Raw genomic sequence first — 13680 nt, 5'->3', positions numbered from 1 at the left:
AGAAATAGATGTCAACCTGCTGTGATTTTATTCAGAATGTTTTGGAAACACAAGTGGGCTAAACATAAGATTGACCTTCTTTGAATGAGTCAAAGTTGAAAATGTAATAAATACACCAATAAACAAAGTAATAAATAGCTGCCATTCTTAAAAGGAAAAAGAAATTATGGTACAATAATTAAGGAAATTCTCTAGTACATTAGAATTAATATTGGGTCTTGAGACCAAAGGAACATGTTGCAGACTGTGGATACAGTATGGGAGTGAGAAATTATGGTATGTATTAACAATGAGTTAAGGTGTTCTTTGTGGTAGGCCTACACAGCACACTTTCTAGTGTCTGTGTGTGTTTGCATGTATCTTTTTTCTTTTCTGTAAGCATAGTATTACAGTTTACTCTTTATACAATTCTCTGGGTTGCATTAAAATCAATCTCAATTGCGGTATCAGGAGGTTCATTTCTGTGTGATGGCTAAAAAAGGTCAATCATATAAATGTGCTCAAATGTTCCTAGTCTACATGAGGATTTTAGGGTCCTTCTCTTTTCTCACTAGTACACTTACTTTAAAATGTAGCTGAAAGATATCTACTAACTTGACATATTTGGCTATTAGTAATCCATAACTGCAGTAGAACATCTAACTTTGTCTAATTCAGGGCATATGTATATAGAAGTGGATATACTAATTAAGATATACTTCTTGAGCTCTTCATAGAAGCTTCCAGGGTTTTCCTTTATTCTCTTCCTTACTTGCTTTATCTTTAATGTTTATAACTATTTTTCTTTAATTTGTGATAACTCCTCCTTACCTCTCTAAGTGAAAAGTATAATTTTTATTTAAAAGTCATAGTGTATTTATTTACTCTTGCATAAAATCCCTACTTTATGATGAAAGTATTTTGTTGCTCTTTCTTCTTATTCTTGACTTTCCTCATATTTGATCCATATGATAATGTAATATCTCTTGGTTTAGATATTTCTTTAGCTCCTTGATTTGATTATCCAATTTGGAGAAATTAAACATGGATAATCCTATTGTTTGAATTATGCTATTTATCTAGTGAGAGGGTAATGAAATACACATTGATGAGAATATTTGTCATGACTTCAGAAATTTAATCATCCATTACCCTATCTAAAAGTCTTACTTTTATCATTATTTTTATTATTTAATATTCATGTCATTTATTTTACACCACCAATAGAATGCTCTTTTCTTACTATGTTATCATATAGTAAAATGACTGGTATAGTGAATCAAATACGCATAAATATAAATCAATAAAATAATAAAAACATACATTTATTGCCATGTGGGAATAAATATTACTAAATATTTCATACTGTTTATTTTTCATTTATTACCAGAAATTTATATAAAATGTCATAAGTACAAGAAAATATTGTACTTTCCTACAAAATATGTTGAACAGAGCTAAAGTGAAATGTTAATAATGTAAGTTGTTTGGTGGATTAAGGTTGTTGGAAAAAATGTGTTTTTTCTTTATTTATGACAAATATTCTACATTTATATTTTTCTTGAGTCAGGAGTTCTTTGAGAAAATGCCATCAGTCTTGGCCCCTCTGAGCTTGGAGTCACCTGACTCATCCATTCTTCAAATGGCTTCACAAATAACTTGTGTTTTAAACTGGATATTAAACCTGCCTGTGACCTTGTCAACTTCAGCCACATTCATCTGGATGGATGTGTTATACTTAACACCACTGATATTATTGCTGGTGGAGCATTACCAAGGCACTTACAAGCCCATGAACATATGAAGGTTGTTTAAGGGGCAGGGGCTGTGCCTGCTGCCTCTAAGATAAGTAAACACAGAAAAGCAATTCTTTGAGGAAAGGTTTCACTACCTAGCCTAAGGATGGTCTGGAACTTGCTATGTCGCCAGGATGACTGGAAACTTGTGGTCCTTCTGCCTCAGAATCTTAAGTGCTGGGATTATAGTCTTGTACCAATATATCTGGCTTGAAAATGTTTAGTTTAATATATATTTAAATGATTTTATACTTCTGCAAATTACTTGCAATAAGCAATTATAATAGAAAGGTAAAATATCTCAGTATCTTATTTTGATAAACTCTGAATAAACATATTACAGTACTCTACTTCTGTAATAAATGTTGGTCAGACTTTTGATTGTCCCTTAAGTGGAGAGGCAAACACAGTACAAATAGGAGTTTAGTTTAAAAATAATAAGATAGTTCATTGAATTTAGTGGTTACTTTCTATTTTATTTGTACCTTGATTTATCAATTGTTTTGGAAAGAAATGGCATTTGATTGAAATAATTACTAAGGCAATTTGAGTAGAAAGAACTTAATATTTTATCCAAAAATAATTATAAAGGTAAATACAATTTATAATAAGAAGACTTTTGAATGAAGGGACACTGAGAATGTGAATAAATTAGCAATTTGTAGTTGAGGTTAGGATCATCAGCAGAGGTGTATTATGATTTTTCAGTTACACAGCTTATAAGAAAAAACATAAATGTGTGAAATCAATTTAAAAATGGAAGTTTGTGTTAAAAATTGCTCTAAATATTCACCATAAAATCAAGTCTAGGTGCTCTATTATTGAACTCTATTAAATGGTAGAGGAAAAGGAGGAAATATCCAATTCCTAGAATTTTTTTGAAAACTAAAGATGTGCATATTTTTCAATTAACTGAAGAATGTTTCCCTGATATCAAAGACAGATGAAGACATAATTATGTGAGAATACTGAAAAGAATATTATCTGATGAATGTGACAATATGTAAACAGTAAATATCCATGTTCACTTGATTATAAAAATTCATTTAACATTCAAAAATCAAAATGCCACTCATCATGTTAAGAAAATAAAAGGAAAAATGTTTATAACATAAATATTTGCAAAAACATCAAATAAAACATATGAGAAAAAAACTTGAACAAAGAGGAATTAATAAAGACTCAAATGTTACCAACTCAGTATACTAGCAAATCTCTATAATGTATAAGGAAGAAAGAAAAGAGCAAAGATTGATTAAATCAATCAGAAAAATGAAACTAATAAAAGTATTAATATTAGAACATACTTCTCAATAATATGCCCAATTGCAAATGGCCTTAACTCTCCAAATAATTAATATAAACCATGTGATTGCATTAAAAAACAAGATAGGATTAAAATGAACACTTTGCTAGCAAAGACAGAATGAAAGATGGGAAATGATATTCCAAATAAAATTTGAAATTCAGATATGTATGGAAATGTCGCAAGGAAACTCCCTGTATAGCTATCTTAAACAAACAAAAAATGTCATTTTTTTCTTTTAAAAATTGGATAATAGAAAGGCAGAACAGGTCCTGTCTTGGGGTTTGGTACCCATGGGAGCAGGAAGATGGGGAAAGTGTGTACGAGGGTGAATATGGCTCAAATACTATGTACACATGTATGTAAATGGAAAAATAAGGCCTGTTGAAACTATTCCAGGAATGGCGAACTGAGATAAAAGAGAATGATGGAGTGGATAAATTCAACTCTGATATATTTGATATATTGTAAGAACCTTTATAAATATAACAATGTACCCACAGCACAATATAATAAAAAAAAAAGAAAGGGTATCTGTAATCCTGTCTGACAATGCAGACTTCAAACCAAAATAGTTAGAAGAAATTTTAAAATTCACTACATGTGTCTTACACTCCTCAAGAACTTGTTCTAGAAACCTAACTGAGGGTGACAGGAGATGCAGAAAGGACAACTGACAGAAGACAAAGCATGCATAAATCTGGGGCCGGGTAGTCTGGGCGCTCGGATGGAGACGCACCAGCCCCCACCATCTCCAGTGAGTTTATTATCTACAGTAGAAACACCAGGCAGAAAGACATCACTCGGGGGAGCGTGCATGACACTGTGATCCTTGGGAACAGGAGGAACCTGTTACAGCTTCTCTCTAAATGTAAACATTAAAGGAAAAAAACAGCAGTACTGCATCTTGCCCACTTCTGCAGCTGAGGCTGTAAGTGTGCAATTTTATTGGGCATGACTATGTTTTTCCCTTCTTTTGTTTGGGGCTGTGCCAAACTCAAACACACAGCTTATTCAATACACCTGTTGGCTCCCCCCACATGAATAAAGGGAACAAGGCTTCAAGAGAATTTAGCAGTTATGAATGAATATGCATGCACTAAACATTTTTGGACCCATATTTTTTAAATTTCAATATGCATTAATGTAAAAAACTTTGATCAAACTGATATAAGCACAGATATTAATCCAGTTTTTAATTCCTCATGTGCTAAAAGACAGTAGCCTTTATCAAGATTTTGCTGATACTTTTATTTATAGAATAAAATATAAAACCTATCAAATTTAGCACCATCCATATCTGAGTCTCCACCCATCCTTTTTGGATTCCCTCTGGACCTAGTCTCTATTCATCCTTTTCTTTTTTTTCTTTCCACCTCTATCATTTTGTAATACTCATACAGATGCCTCCTTTCCTTACTGCCCAGGCTCTAGAAGGAAAGAACAGAAACACTTCTCTTCTAAGCTCTTGTTTAACCCTGCTTTGAATACAAATCATTTTAATTTCAAAGGTATCACTTTCAAAGCTACCTTCAAATTGCTATGTTTTCCTTTCTTTAATCTTTACTTACAATTTTAAATTATTACTCTATTAACTCATTTTTTCATGAATTGTTTCTTTTATTCAGCAATTACACTAGAAGAATATTCTTACAATACATAGTACAAAGGATATTTTCCTAAAAGATGATTACATAATTTATATAAGAGTTCAATGAATACAGTGCATATCTTGCCTCATTATATTGATGCTCAACATATTCAGATTTGTTTTTTGCTGGTGCCAAACTCTCCTTTGCAATTTGACCTCTGTCATTCCTTTCCTCAAATGTCAAATTAAATGATTGGTCATTGAAATCCATTGTCTAGCATATAAAACAGTGCCAAGTAGAAGTGACTGTGTGTGTGTGTGTGTGTGTGTGTGTGTGTGCACGTGTGTTGTCCACATTGAAGAGTTCTTAAAACACATGTTAAAAATGTAAAATGATGAATTTTGTGCTTTAGAATTTTTAAGTTTGCATCATGCAAATCCATCATAAAGAAAAGGACAAAGCAACAGACTTGAGAACATATGTACCAGTATGTCCAGTGATATATTAAATAAAATTCAAAATACATAGAAAATTGGACAAAATATGCACATAAGAATTCCTCATATTACATAAAATTCAAAATACATAGAAAATTGGACAACATATGCATGTAAGAATTCCTCAAAAACAGAGTTCTTTTATTAATAATACATGTCTTTTCTTTTCATAGCTATCTGGAAACTAATAGCTGCTGCATGATGGCAAACATTCTTATATACTCATAAAATTGAGTATATATACTCATACAATATACTCACAAAATTTGTTCGGTTTGATTTGTTTTTCCTGACTGGCTGATTTTTATTTCTTTCTGTTTGTTTTTGTCAACAGACAGGAAGACTCCTTCAGCCTCTAAGTGAAAAGAATAATTCTTATTTAAAAGTTGTAGAATTTCACCAGATGCCAGCGATTCATACCTGTAATCCTAGCTACTTGGAAGGATGAGATTGGAAGGATTGTGCTTTGAGGTCATCTAGGCAAATAGCTAATGAGACCTCCATCTCCAAAAATAACCAGAGCAAAATGTAGGGAAAGTGTGGCTCAAGTGTTAGAACACCTGCTTTACAAGCATGAAGCCCTGAGTTCAAATTCCATTCCCACCAAAATAAAGTAGACTTTTTGTTAATAGACTTCTTCCATAGATGGCCTACTCTATAATGAAGTAGGTTTGTCCTTCTTAATTTTTTGTACTGGATGTCTTCTTATTTGGTCCACATGAGAATGTAGTATGGGTTAAGATATGTTCTTTTGCTACATCAATTTATCTGACTTGGAGGCAAAAAGCAGAGATGAGACAATCCTATGATTTGAATTGTATTATCTTTCCAGTGAGAAAGTAGTATGATATGTAGTGATGTACATACAACAGAATTGAGTTCATAGCTACAATTACATATCTCTTGAGCCAACAAATAAGATCTCATATCCCATAGAAAATTGGACAAAATATACATGCAAAAGTTCACAAAGAAAGTCCTGATATTGATAAGGCATATAGTTTACTTCCATAGTTATCTGGAAATTAAAAATACAACACAATAACAAACACCCTTGCATATGCATAAAATTGCTATAAATTCAAAATTGATTACTTCAAAGTGATGGTGAGAACTTGGACTAATGGACACATTTCAACCTTGCTATTAAGTGTATAAAAGTAGCAGGTATTTTAGGAAAACTTTCTTACAAGTTTTGTATGTTCAGCAAAATCAGAGAATAGCACTCATGTAAATGAGTTAACATGAATGGAGCAAAAACAATCAGTAGAAAAATGTATTTGCAGAGTAAAACACTAAATAGTATTACTAAATATCGACAAATTATAATAGTACTACTAAAATGTCCATAAATATATATTTTATGACATCATAAATTTATAGTTAAACCCTGAAAACTTGTATATGAATAACACATTGTAAACAGTTCTTAAATCCAGGTTAGAATAAAAATTGTGAATCAAACTAAGATTGACAGGAAGAGGACAGTTAGACAAATAATTTTAATTTTATAATATATGATGTTTGAAGTAAAAATCAAAAAAGTATGATGCTAATTTAAAAAAAGAATGCTATGATTTAAGAAAATATATAGCAATAGTGTTAATAATTAACAGACTTGTAGTTACTAGAATTCCTTTTGGTAAAGATACATTTTTGAAAATTTGGGTAATTTTCAGATACATACTTTCTTTTCAGTATGCCATGTTTGAAGTTTCTATGAGACAAAATTTATCTTAAAATAATTAAAAACACAATATCTCATTCCATACATAGCATGCAATATTTTCAAAAATTCATAAAAGTTGTATGGGAAAATATATATAAATAAGCACTTCACTAAAAAATAGAGAAAACAAACATGTAAAATTATAACCAATCTCATTTTTTAAATTTTAGTTTTTCTCTTTTATATTTACTTACATGTGTAAATGTTGATTGGGCCACAAACCCCCTCCCCTCCACCCCGGTGCTTCCAGGCAGAACCTACCTGTTCCACCCTCTTATTCTACAATTTTGTTTGAGAGAAAACATAAGAAATAAAAAAGATGTAGCATTTTTGCTACTTTGAGGTAAAGATAGCAATACCGAGAGATTCCTAGAAATGCTTCTATGCACATGTGTATTACAATCCACATTGGTTCCTCTCTGCCAAATCTCTTCACTACTTCCTGGTCCCCTTCCCATAGTGGCCTCTGCCTCTTTAAGATTATTTTCTCATCTACAGTGAGCACATCAACCACATTCCAATTTCAGGTTTTCTTCCCTTTCCTTATTACTCCTTTGAATGTTCTAAGCTTAGTGTGTGACCCATGACCAATAATGTTACTGCACTTCTTTTAGGTTTATAATCCATATATGATGGAGAACATGTTATTTTTGGCCTTCTGAGCCTGACTAACATGGCTTAAGATGATGTTCTCTAGTTCTATCCATTTACTTGCAAATGACAAAATTTCATTCTAAATTGTCAAAGTATCTCTACTTGCAGATGACATGATCCTATATATCAAAGACTCAAAAAAACTACCTACCCCAAAACTCCTAGAGACTATAAACAACTTCAGTGAGGTAGGAAGATATGAAATAACCTTAGAAAAAAAGAAAAAAAAACAAAAACAAACTGTACACCTTAGAAAGGTGTACACCCTTTCAATGAACAAATTGAGAAAGAATATAGGAAAAAAATTCCATTTACAATAGCCACAAAACAAAATCAAATACTTAGGAATAAACTTAATAAAGGATGTAAATGACCTCTACAAGGAGAACTACAAACCACTGAAGAAAACAGGAGAATACTACAGAAGGTAGAAAGATCTACCATGCTCACGGATTGGCAAAATCAACAGTAAAAATGGCTTTAATTCCAAAAGCAATTTACATGTTCAATGCAATTCCCACAAAATCCCAATGACATTCATTAAAGAAATTGAAAAATCTACCTTAAAGTTCATTTGGAAACACAAAAGAACACTTATAGCCAAGGCAATACTAAGCAAAAAGAGCAATGCTGAAGGTATCAGAATACCCAACTTCAAACTATACTACAGAACCATAGTAATAAAAACAGCATGGTACTGGCACAAAACCAGATATGAACACCAGTAGAGTCAGATTTGAATCCACACAACTATGTCCATCTTATTTTTCACAAAGGCTCCAAAAACATACAATGGTGAAAAGACAGCCTCTTCAACAAATGTTGCTGGGAAAAATAGTTATCTCCCTGCAGAAAACTGAAACTACATACCTCCTGTCACCCTGAACAAGTATCAACTCAAAGTGGATTCAGGACCTTAGTATCAGACCTGAAAACTTGCAGTTAGTACAGAAAAGAGCAAGGAATAGTCTGGAAGCAATAGGTATAGTCAAGGACTTACTAAGTAGAACTCTGGTAGCCCAGCAACTAAGAGAAAGGATGAACAAATGGGACAACATGAAATTAAAAAGTTTCTGTACAAGAAAAGAAATGGTCTCTAAACTGAAGAGACCACCCATAGAGTGGGAGAAAATATTTGCCAGATAAACATCAAAGGACTGATAACCGGAATATAAAATGAACTCAAAGAACTAAACTCTCCAAAAATTAATGAACCAGTGAAGAAGTGGACAACTGAACTAAACAGAACTTTTTCAATGGAAGAAATCCAAATGGACAAAAAACACATGAAAAAATGCTCACCATCCCTGGCCATAAAATAAATGCAAATCAAAACTACACTAAGATTCCACCTCACACCTGTTAGAATATCTATCATCAAGAACACCACCACCAAGAAATGTTGGTGAGGATATAGGGAAAAAAGAACCCTCATATACTGCTGGTGGGAATGTAAGCTAGTACAACCACTTTGGAAAACAATGTGGAGGATTCTTTCAAAAACTAAACACAGATTGGCTAAATGATCTAGCAATACCACTCCTAGGGATATTCTCAAAGGAATGTGACTCAGGTTATAACCAATCTCATTTAAAATTAATTTATCGAGGTCAAATTCCTTTGCCCTAAAATTATCTAATTTAAAGGGAATGAATTAGTGGCTGCTGCTAAATTTATAATATAACAGTTTCATCTAGTTTTATCAATGAAGGAAGAAATTAAAACAGCCAGGATTCAGACTTCCATTTTTATTTCACTTCAAATGGTTTTATAATGGCTATAGGTGTTTTTGACATTCTCTTTAAAATAATTTAATATTAAAGATTAATAAATGTTTTAAAACTTTCCACCACTACAAATATCCATTACCTCATTTTTTTCCCAGTCCTCATTTCCTTTTCGTCTTTTTTTGAATCTACATATTTTCTGTTGTGGAAATTTCTTGTAAAAGACTTATAGTCAATGTGGCTATGCAATTAGGATGTATTCAAGATTCCTGCTTTGTAACATATATAGCCTTGCTGTGCTGGGGCAATGAGTCAAAGGAAATAGCAGGAGGCAGATATGAGAAATAAGGTTTATCAGAATGTACTAATAGGGATCCTAACAGAGGAGAAATACTTCCTAATAGGAAGATACTATGAGGAGTAGCTAGGAGATCATAGCACTACTCTGGAGGTCAAAAGCCTAATGGTGTCCAGCTGGAGTAGGAACATTTGTTCTCTGCACAGTTCTTACAAAAAGTTCCAGCAGTGCCATAAAAGTCCAGTGGTGACAGGCTCTCCAGGAAACTCACTCAGCAGGGTGTCCAGTGGCAGAAGGCTGCACCAGGAGCACTGGTCTTCTCCATGATGCTCCCTTTCTATTTCCCTGTTTAACACTGGGACAGAAATTTTGTAGGTCAGGCTGCAGAAGCTCTGACATCATTAGCTCATTTTGCCCTTGTATGACCAGCATTATAAAGAGTAGCCAATACAGTGTATGACCAGAATTTAGATTAGCTCTACAGAGAATGCTTATCTTATCTAGACATTCCAGTCCTGGACCACTCTCATTGCTTCTTACCCACACTTCATGTAAGCTGGATCATGTAGTATTTGTCCTGTGACTGATTTATTTCATTTAGCATCAGTTCTCCAGGTTCACCCTTGTCATTTCATATGCAGGAGATCATTTTATAAGGCTGAATAATATTCTGGTGTTTATTTTTTAACCACCTTTTTTTTCTTATGAGTGTAGAGAATGTGGAAAATCCTTTATTTTTTGTTTTTTTCTTGTTTTATTATTCATATGTGCATACAAGGCTTGGGTCATTTCTCCCCCCTGCACCCTCCCCCTCCCTTATCACCCACTCCACCCCCTCCCTCTCCCTCCCACTCCCTCAATACCCAGCAGAAACTATTTTGCCTTTATCTCTAATTTTGTTGAAGAGAGAGTATAAGCAATAATAGGAAGGAACAAGCGTTTTTGCTTGTTGAGATAAGGAAAAGGGGACCAGGAATAGAGAAAAGGTTAGATAAAAAAGAATTAACCTAGAAGGTAACACACATGCACAGGAAATTAATGTGAGTCAAATCCCTGTTTGGCTATCCTTATCTCAACTACATTTTGTTTAAACATTCATTCAGTAATAGATGTTTAGTTTGCTTCCGATCTTTTTTTATTTCAAATTATGCCACAGTGGACCTGAGGACACTAACAACTCTTTGAAATCCCAACACCAATATTTTGAGTGAAATCCAGAAGTGGGTTTGCTGTTTCCTGCAATAAATAAAGTCAAAGTTGAATACAAATCATCCTTGACAATTAGTGAACAATCTCCAGGCATTTCATTTAGCATTCAAACGCTTTAGGGATAACCAACAAATTTCTTGTCAACTCCCCAGGGAGTATTTTGAAAGTTAAATAAAATATATAAATTGTCCTCAAACAACCAATGCTAAGAAACACATGAAAGAATCAAGAAAGAGCTTTCATTATAGGTGACAAAGACAGACATTTTCATATAGTGTCATAAGGCCTGACCAGCTGTAACACCTCTCTCATTTTTTTCATAGTAATTTTTGCATATTTTTCTCCTCAGGTGATAGAATAAATGATCATAAGCACCTTTGAAACACTACCTTGTATATGTGCTTAGAAAATTTTGTGTATACATATAATTTTATATCTAAAGAAGATAAAATGAGTGAAGATGAAGAATTAGTAGAATGACATGGATAAATTTTTGGAGACAATAATTGAAACAGCCATGAAGAAGAATGAAATGTTATCATTCTCTGGTAAATGGATGGAATTGGAGAACATCATTCTGAGTGAGGTTAGCCTGGCACAAAAGACCAAAAATCGTATGTTCTCCCTCATATGTGGACATTAGATCAAGGGCAAACACAACAATGGGATTAGACTATGAGCACATGATAAAAGCGAGAGCACACAAGGGAGGGGTGAGGATAGGTAAGACACCTAAAAAACTAGCTAGTATTTGTTGCCCTTAACACAGAGAAACTAAAGCAGATACCTTAAGAGCAACTGAGGCCAACAGGAAAAGGGGACCAGGAACTAGAGAAAAGGTGAGATCAAAAATAATTAACCTAGAATGTAACACACATGCACAGGAAATTAATGTGGGTCAACTCCCTGTATAGCTATCCTTATCTCAACCAGCAAAAACCCTTGTGCCTTTCAGTTATTGCTTATACTCTCTCTACAACAAAATTTCAAATAAGGGCAAAATAGTTTCTGCTGGGTATTGAGGGGGTGGGGGGAGAGGGAGGGGGCAGAGTGGGTGGTAAGGGAGGGGGTGGGGGCAGGGGGAAGAAATGAACCAAGCCTTGTATGAACATATGAATAAAAGAAAAAAAAATAATAAAAATAATAAAGTATAGAAAAAAAAAACTACATGTGAAAAAAAATACTACCACAAATTTTCATTAACAAAAAAAATTGAAACAGAACCCACTGTCTCACTTTCATACCCTTCCAAACACTTAGGGATTCATGCATTGTAGGCTGTCATTGTGACCCTCTCATTTATCATTGAAATAAATGTATGAGTGAGATTTAATACAGATCTCTGATAAGAAAAAAGGAGTTTGCATTTCACATTGAGATATTAAAGGTTTTATGGCTGTTATTTTTTTTTCCTTAATGTCAGAAGACTACTGAGTACCCAGTTTTATGGTGATGGTAAAATGTTCTTCATTTAACAGTGGGATATGAGTAAATTTTTCTAGAGTATAGGTTTAAAAGTAAAAGAGTATTCAGTAATTATATTACAGTATGCAAAAAGAAATTTGTTGAACTTTAAAACTGGTGAGAGGAAACAACTTTCTTTCTTTACCTTACAGTAACATTGGTACTAATTTTTATGTGCACTTTATTCTGTAGTATTTCATGATTACAAACCAAAACAAACCAAAATAACAACAAAGAAGACTTAGATTCTTCTAATTGAAATTACTGAAGATATTTATTTAATTTTATAAGCTGATATATTTTGTTATATTTAGTAGAAAAAGATGTTTGAATGTGGCAGGGCAGGATATCAAGTAGCAACAATGATGCAAACAACATGGTATATGACTTAAGTGCAATTTACAAGTGATTAGCTTCATATATAATATTGTATAATTATTTGTTCGCAGCTCACACAGAGATTCTGGTACTGCAATTTCCATAATAAAGTTTTCCATTTCTATTTTTTTTAATTTTAAGACAATTGGTGACCACAATTTTTTCACATCATAGTAATTATCTTATCTTTAGATTCTGTGTTATATTTATTAATCTCTGGAGCAAAAGAAATATCCATTCTTCTTTGCAGAATGTGCTGCATCATATTTGGAAAAATTTCTTGTGGCATACTGCACAGACGATTCCAAAAACACATCTAAGGATCCAGATGTTTATCATTCTTTGTGTATTGTATTTTTGTCTATGATATTGTGTGCCATGGTACCACTGTGCTAAAATGCACCATAATAAATGTTTTTAAAATGTAGAATTATAAAATAAAAATGTCCCAATTTTTCTCTTTCAAATATAGCATCCATTGCTTTATCTAAAAGGATATTTGTGAATCTTCATTGAATAAATGCAATGCCAGAGACCTCTGTTTCTCCTAATTTCCTCAGATTTCTTCATGCCCGATCAGGTTCAGCCATGATAAAGGGTATCTGATTGGCTAATTTTGATTAAGATGAAAATACACATGTGGGGTGAATAATATTTTTATTAAATATGTGCCAAGATAACTCATGTGAAAATGTATTCAAATACTTACTGACAATAAAATATAAGTAATCCAGAGCAATATCACGTTCTTAGCTAGCCAGCCATGGAGTGGAAAACAAGGTAAAGTTGAAATTGAATTCATCACATTTATTATAACTTATTTAACATATTTTTCATCTATTCATTATTTTATCCCCTAGAAAAAGTTAGGACTCTGTGCAGGACAATGAAAACTGCTTTCAGGTAAGTTATTATCAACACTTAGAAATAAAACAAAAGCAAGATAAATATGTACATGATCATTGAGAACAGTTCCCAGATATCATAGAAACATTGAACTATTTAATCATCCTTCATCCTTCCCAACAACACTGCAAGAACATATTTGTTT

This window comes from Castor canadensis, chromosome 1 (assembly GCF_047511655.1).
Source record: "Castor canadensis chromosome 1, mCasCan1.hap1v2, whole genome shotgun sequence".
Lineage (NCBI taxonomy): Eukaryota > Metazoa > Chordata > Mammalia > Rodentia > Castoridae > Castor > Castor canadensis.
The sequence above is the reverse complement of the archived record's forward strand: the minus strand, read 5'-3'. Positions refer to the sequence as shown.